Source organism: Antedon bifida, chromosome 3 (assembly GCF_963402885.1).
Source record: "Antedon bifida chromosome 3, ecAntBifi1.1, whole genome shotgun sequence".
Taxonomy (NCBI): domain Eukaryota; kingdom Metazoa; phylum Echinodermata; class Crinoidea; order Comatulida; family Antedonidae; genus Antedon; species Antedon bifida.
In genome coordinates this window covers 35,324,145-35,331,256 of record NC_136228.1, presented here as the reverse complement: position 1 = coordinate 35,331,256, position 7,112 = coordinate 35,324,145, and the positions used below count along the sequence as shown (strand labels likewise).

Genomic DNA, 7,112 nt, shown 5'->3' with positions numbered 1-7,112 from the left:
TGAATGAACCTTAGGTTATTATTAGTTGCCATGTATGGATTGAATGAAGCGTTTAGGTTATTATTAGTTGGCATATATGGATTGAATGAACCTTAGGTTATTATTAGTTGGCATGTATGGATTGAATGAACCTTAGGTTATTATTAGTTGGCATGTATGGATTGAATGAAGCGTTTAGGTTATTATTAGTTGGCATGTATGGATTGAATGAACCTTAGGTTATTATTAGTTGGCATGTATGGATTGAATGAACCTTAGGTTATTATTAGTTGGCATGTATGGATTGAATGAACCTTAGGTTATTATTAGTTGGCATATATGGATTGAATGAACCTTAGGTTATTATTAGTTGGCATATATGGATTGAATGAACCTTAGGTTATTATTAGTTGGCATATATGGATTGAATGAAGCGTTTAGGTTATTATTAGTTGGCATGTATGGATTGAATGAACCTTAGGTTATTATTAGTTGGCATGTATGGATTGAATGAACCTTAGGTTATTATTAGTTGGCATATATGGATTGAATGAACCTTAGGTTATTATTAGTTGGCATGTATGGATTGAATGAACCTTAAAGCTCAGGTACAGGCATGAATTTTAAATATAAAATCTGGTTAATTGTACATAAATCAAATATTTTTAACAGAAATCAAGACGAAAAAACATGAATTGTCCTTAATATGGTCAAATACAAAATTTGGCAAAGTTCTGCCATAAAAACCAGGAAGACTTTTTTTCAGTAGTTAGGTAGTTTAACCTAGTCTGGTGACTCCCGAGAAAAAGATGGTGGATATACGGTGGATAATGTTTGCTATTAGCATGGAAATAAAAATTTGAAGTTGAATAAAAATACACAAAATGTAAAATTCAAGTTATATTACCTATATTTAGTCATCTGATAACATTTTTTACCATACCGTTTATTTTTCATAGCTTTTTAAAATGTCTCTCTTTTTACAAAAATTTGTGTACAAAAGAATAGAGATTATTGTGTATTTTGAACTATCCCCCCACTGATAAGAAAGTGCTTATTTTCAACAAGCTTGTGTAACACAAATAAAAACCCAAAAATTATGAAACATAGGGGAAACTATAGATCGATAATTATTGGAATGTATGATCAATAGAATTTTTTTGCCCGCACCTGGCCTTTAAGTCTGTTCCTATACACGATATTTACGTGATACTAACTATTGACTTCTTTTAGAGAAAGTCATCAATACATTATATTTTAGTTAGGTGATTCTAATTCAAATGTGTTTATTAAGGAACATGTTATATACTTCTATTGTGTTTTATCAATGTTTGCTATCTCAATATGTTATGTTTTATAAATCTATACCAAGATCAAAGTCCAAGCTGTTTCCAATAAAACATCAATAGCTATGGCTCATTAATTAACAAATGCTAGTTTGCTTTTATTGTGTTATCTATTAACAACTTTATTGGTAGGCCTACTGATGCTTTTGAGTTAGACCATAATATCTCTATGGTTTGAAGAATTCGACTACGGTAAGTTTAACAGAAGAGGAGAAATAAAAGGTGACTATTATTCATTGTTAGCATGTAATTGGAACAATATTATAACGGTAGAATACAAGTTAGTATAACCTTAAACGTAAGCGTCTGTATTATAAGGTCCTTATTAACTGATATTTGTGTTGGAAAAGCACATTACATATGACGCCATGTTACCGCTTGATTGGCTTAAAGTAGCTGTGGAACGCTGAAACTCTTCATACAGTTAGGTGTGTATGAAACGCCGCTCAGAAACATACGTGGAACCATGTCATAATTAAATAATCCCATTTTGTGCACTAAATAAGAACACGATCAGGATTTGTTATCGCTATTATTTTTCAATTTTCTAATGTTTAATCTGCGTATTCTTTATACTTAGGTAAAAATGGAAGCGCGTTTCTTTATCATGATGTTAATTATCATAGCTGTTGCATGTATCCTAGCTGCAATCGTTTTAATTGCAATTGTGTGTTATTGGGTAAAACCATGTTGTAACTGCAAAGATATATACACGCCCATTGAGAACAGTCATAAAACTGAAAGTCAGAAACCAAAGCAAATTGATGAGAGATGTACACCACAATCACGACCAGCGTATGTACTCGACAGAGACATCACAGTTACCGTGATTCAAGGAGATATTACCGAAGAACAAGTTGATGCAATTGTAAACGCAGCGAATGGCAAACTTCAACATGGTGGCGGTGTTGCCAGAGCAATTGCCGATAAAGCTGGTAATAAAATTAACAAAGAAGGACAGCAAAAATTGAATCTTCGTGAACAACACAAACTTAATGTGTCAGAAGTTTTGCATACAAGTGGTTATAATTTGCCAGCTAAATACGTCATCCACGCCGTTGGACCAGTACGCGGAAAAGACCACTCATTCAGACCACTCCTGCACAAGACATTTTTAAATTGTCTTGAATACGCAGAAATGCTTGAAGCACAATCCATTGCTATTCCATTGATCAGTTCTGGAATCTACGGCGGCGGTAAGAACGAGTGTGCGGAATCTTTAGTTAATGCCGTCATTGAATTTTCTCAAAATCAGGACTTTATGATACTGAAAACAATTCGACTGGTAAACATAGATGCTGAAGCAACTCAAGAAATTAATACAATATTATCAACAACATTGGAGAATGCTGAATAAAGAATAATAGACGGTTAATAATAATCATAATCCTAATAGTATTATTGACTTATTAACATAAACTTAGTGACGTTAATTTTGTCGTGAAATATCAATTAAGAAAAGTACAATTTTGATTTAAGACGTGGACAACATCCACAGATAATACTCTAGTAGCTTGACTTTGACGTGGACAACATCCACAGAAAATACTCTAGTAGCTTGACTTTAAGACGTGGACATTTTTCATTTATTGTTATTATTATAAACCAAAGAGTATATTATATAGGTAATATATGATTTACAACTATTTTTGAGTTGATTTTGTATTTTAGATTTTGAATTTGTTAGTTGATTGCTAGTTTGTTTCATTTGTTTGTTGTTATTATTATTTTTCATGACACATATTCATACCCAATAGTGAAAAACTCCCAACGAACCATTACCAACATTACATTATCTGATGGATTCCTTGTCAAAAACCTCATAAAAAGTAAGTCAATAATCAGAAGCATTTAATGATGGGAAACCACAGATGCTGAATATTTAGTGATGTACTATACGTCGTGTCACTCGTAGCAAAGATGTCACTACGAGCGAACACAGATGCTGAATATTCAGTGATGCACTGTACGTCGTGTCACTCGTAGCAAAGATGTCAATACGAACGAACACAGATGCTGAATATTCAGTGATGCACTGTACGTCGTGTCACTCGTAGCAAAGATGTCAATACGAACGAACACAGATGCTGAATATTCAGTGATGTACTGTACGTCGTGTCACTCGTAGCAAAGATGTCACTACGAGCGAACACAGATGCTGAATATTCAGTGATGCACTGTACGTCGTGTCACTCGTAGCAAAGATGTCAATACGAACGAACACAGATGCTGAATATTCAGTGATGTACTGTACGTCGTGTCACTCGTAGCAAAGATGTCACTACGAACGAACACAATTTCGATAATAAAACTGTGATTCGTCATCTTTTCCGTTATCGTCGTCAATTTCCACCATTAGTATTTTTCGACATTATTTGATTTTACTGCGTGGGATTGGTATCCAAAGGTTTGTTCAACTAAATTCCCAAACTAATTTAACCTATATTAAATGAATATTTCGTAGCTATAAATGAGAGATTACGATGCACAATATTCTCTTTATGAATTGCTATATTTCTGTAAAATGCTAAATAAGACCGAAAGAGATGAAAATGTGACATACCTGACCGTCGTTAAACGGATTATACCATTAATGTTGTAATTAAAGTGCTTGTATTGAACATTTAACTCGTTTATAGCGGGACGGATTAATTTGCAAGAAGTTTTAGTAGGGAATGAGAAGCGTTACAAGATCTATCTATCGGGTCTTTACTTTAACATATTGTGTGGGAAAGAAATTATTGATCGATTTGACTGAATATATTTGTTGTCATGACGCTTATTGATTGACAGTTTCATTTGTTAAATGAAATATTTATGTATTTGTTTACTGACGAACGTTTGCATAATTTTCCGATTATTCAATGAACCATTGGTTGATCAATGTGTCATTAGATTCACAAAGTTTAAGTTTTAGTATTTACCTCTCTTGTGCAAGGTAATTATTAATTGAATGGATGTCAAAAAAGAGCAAAGCTCGTACACTCAGTTTAGCCACTTTAAGCAATACTGACTACCGTATTATGACAAAAACAAAATAATCATGGCAACTTAAGTAGGCAAGTGTAATTTTATTCAAAAGGGTTGGTAGGTTGAATTTTAACTAATAATATTTTTTTATAATATATTATTTTAAAACGTTAAGGTTCCAAACATCTGATATATTAATTATCAAATATAAATTTAGAAATAACAAACTGATGAATATTTGCAAGTACATGTAGGCCTAAGGATGGTCGCAATGAATTAAATGGTATAGTGACAAAGATATTTATGACTCGTTCCATTATTATGTTAAGCAAATACATATCTTAATAACTAGGTCACACTAATTATAAATACTTTTAAATGTTAGAGGCTATTATGATAGAATTGGCTACCTAGTTATACCACAGTGTGTCTGCGGATATCCAGGCTATTATGATAGAATCGGCTTCCTAGTTATACCACAGTGTGTCTGCGGATATCCAGGGTCCTAGTTATACCACAGTGTGTCTGCGGATATCCAGGGTCCGAACAACACGCTGTGATGGGCAACTTTGTTCGACATAAATCAATTTCAACATTCTTTGCATTTAGATAATTTATTAATTTGTATTTCAAATTGCTTAACCGTAGAATAATGAGAATGTTGGAGATGGATGTTATGCAAAGAAAATGACAATGGCGCCAAAATGAATTTAAATGGTATGTCCCCCCGGTGAGTTGTCCATTTCTTATTCCGGCATGTGAATGTAACGTAATTTATAATAAACTTCGTACAAGTCAAGTTGTAATATCCGTTCGTTCTTAAAACCACTTGTTATATTTACAGTTACTGTGGTATAGTGTCAGACGTAATTGTGTTTCTTTACATCCATCCTCATAAGCAATCAACTCAACTAATTGTTGATTTGGTAGTAGGCGGCGATGATTAATGGATAACGGCACGACTTCAATTCTATGTGGTATCACGAATATATTTACAGGTAAGGTTCGTTATAACACTTAGGCCTACGACATTTCAAATATCACTTAATGACTTAACAAATATCAATTAATAGCTGTGAACAATAATCGATTTCACATTATTAAATAATCAAGTGCATTGATTTTTCTTGAACCAATGTACATATTGTCTGGGATAATATTCATAACCTAGGAGTATTAATGTAAATGATAACACATTAAAAATAGTGTGTTTAGTTTAAAATCGTCATTTTGGAATGATAAAAGAAAATGAATGGTTAATACGCGACCTACAACGAATACTGCAAGAAAACAGACGGCAAACGTAAAACAGGTCTATTTAATGTTTAATAAGTGCAGTTATTATGGCTATTAATAGCCATAGTAATTCCGCACTTATGTTGAATAACGAAACAATGGTTTCATTATTCAACATGCTTTTTTCGAGTAAAATTGGAGGGCTAGATTTCGAGTACACCGGTATGTTTCATTATTCAACATGCTTTTTTCGAGTAAAATTGGAGGGCTATATTTCGAGTACACCGGTATGTTTCATTATTATGCGTGTGTCTGAGTTGTGTATAGTAGTCCTTCTAACATATGATCCAATATGACCTCTATTTAGGTTTACCTGAACCATCAATCATTAATTATTCTGTATCATTTATAACCAACCTCTTCACTTCCCTCTTCAGTAAGGAAACGAGGCATTATTACCCCCACTTGACCGCTTACATCATCTGCTTTCAGCTCATTCTCAACCAGAACAACTGATGAGATTAATCCATCATTTTTGCTAATAATAACGAAACTTGTGATTTAAATATTTGTTTTTACATTTTTGATTGTTTTAAAATCATTTTCAGTGTTTGGCACGTATTTTTTCAAAACCTTTTGTATTTTATCCTTTTGTAGGCGTTTCAGTCCCTTTTTGTACCCGTTTGTCTGGCGTGTCATAGCCTCTTATAGGAGCCTCACGTCTACGTGTTTCATAGCATATTGTAAGCGTTTCGTATGTGTTATGAGTGTTATCTTCTTTTATGTTTTTCGTTAATAAGCGTTTTAAGCGTTTCCTAGCCTCTTAACTATCGTACATTGATGACGCTTTCGCCTTTCAATATTATTTAAATGTGTGGTCAATGTTTGACACATCAAATCATTAGTCTTTAGTTTATTTAAATTTTCCAATTCTGGTATTAATAACAGTCATACGTCATTATATCGTTAGTTGTGTTGAATACGTTTGAAGTTCGGTTTCTTTAATTGGATCTACCAATTAGGTCAGCTGCTGTTGATTCCTTGTTTTTAAATGTACGCAGCTCTCACAACATACAGAAATTAAAAGAGTAAAAATTGATGTTTAAAGTACTTCCTTTAATATGCACCATCCACAATAATATCCACTTTTGCAAAGTAATTCCAAAACAAAGTAAAATCCCAGAAATATACAATAGAAATAAAGTGTAAATAATAAAACTGTACTACTGTAGAGCTAGAGCTGGTAAAAGAAAAATAATGGCTGCTTATGCACTTGCACAGACCTGTACCCTTGCACAGGCAAACAACAACTGAGCAGAACAAAAGAAATCAGGACAAAAGGAAACAAAGGAGAAACAGCACACTGTGCACACTTGGCAAATAATATGTAAATGAGAATGCAAATAAGAAAGTAACAGAATAAATGAATATTCATAGGGCAGAAACTTCTAGAATAATAGGAACTAAAGTAATATAAAATAAATACATGCACTCTGCAGTAACATGGCTCCCTCAAGGACGTAAAGTAATTAAATTAACATTGAAGTCCTTGTAAATTATACATAAAAGTTCTTGTTGAAA

The 7,112-nt window shown here is 33.0% G+C and overlaps 1 protein-coding gene across 1 annotated transcript in view; it reads left to right on the top strand.

Moving 5' to 3' along the window:
- Positions 1-5,060: 5,060 nt before the first annotated feature.
- LOC144838480 (uncharacterized) overlaps positions 5,061-7,112 on the top strand; it is a 34,472-nt gene continuing 32,420 nt past the window's right edge. The window contains exon 1 of the mRNA XM_078693871.1: positions 5,061-5,293. The gene's annotated coding sequence lies outside the window, so the exon portion shown is untranslated. The remainder of the gene's footprint in view (positions 5,294-7,112) is intronic.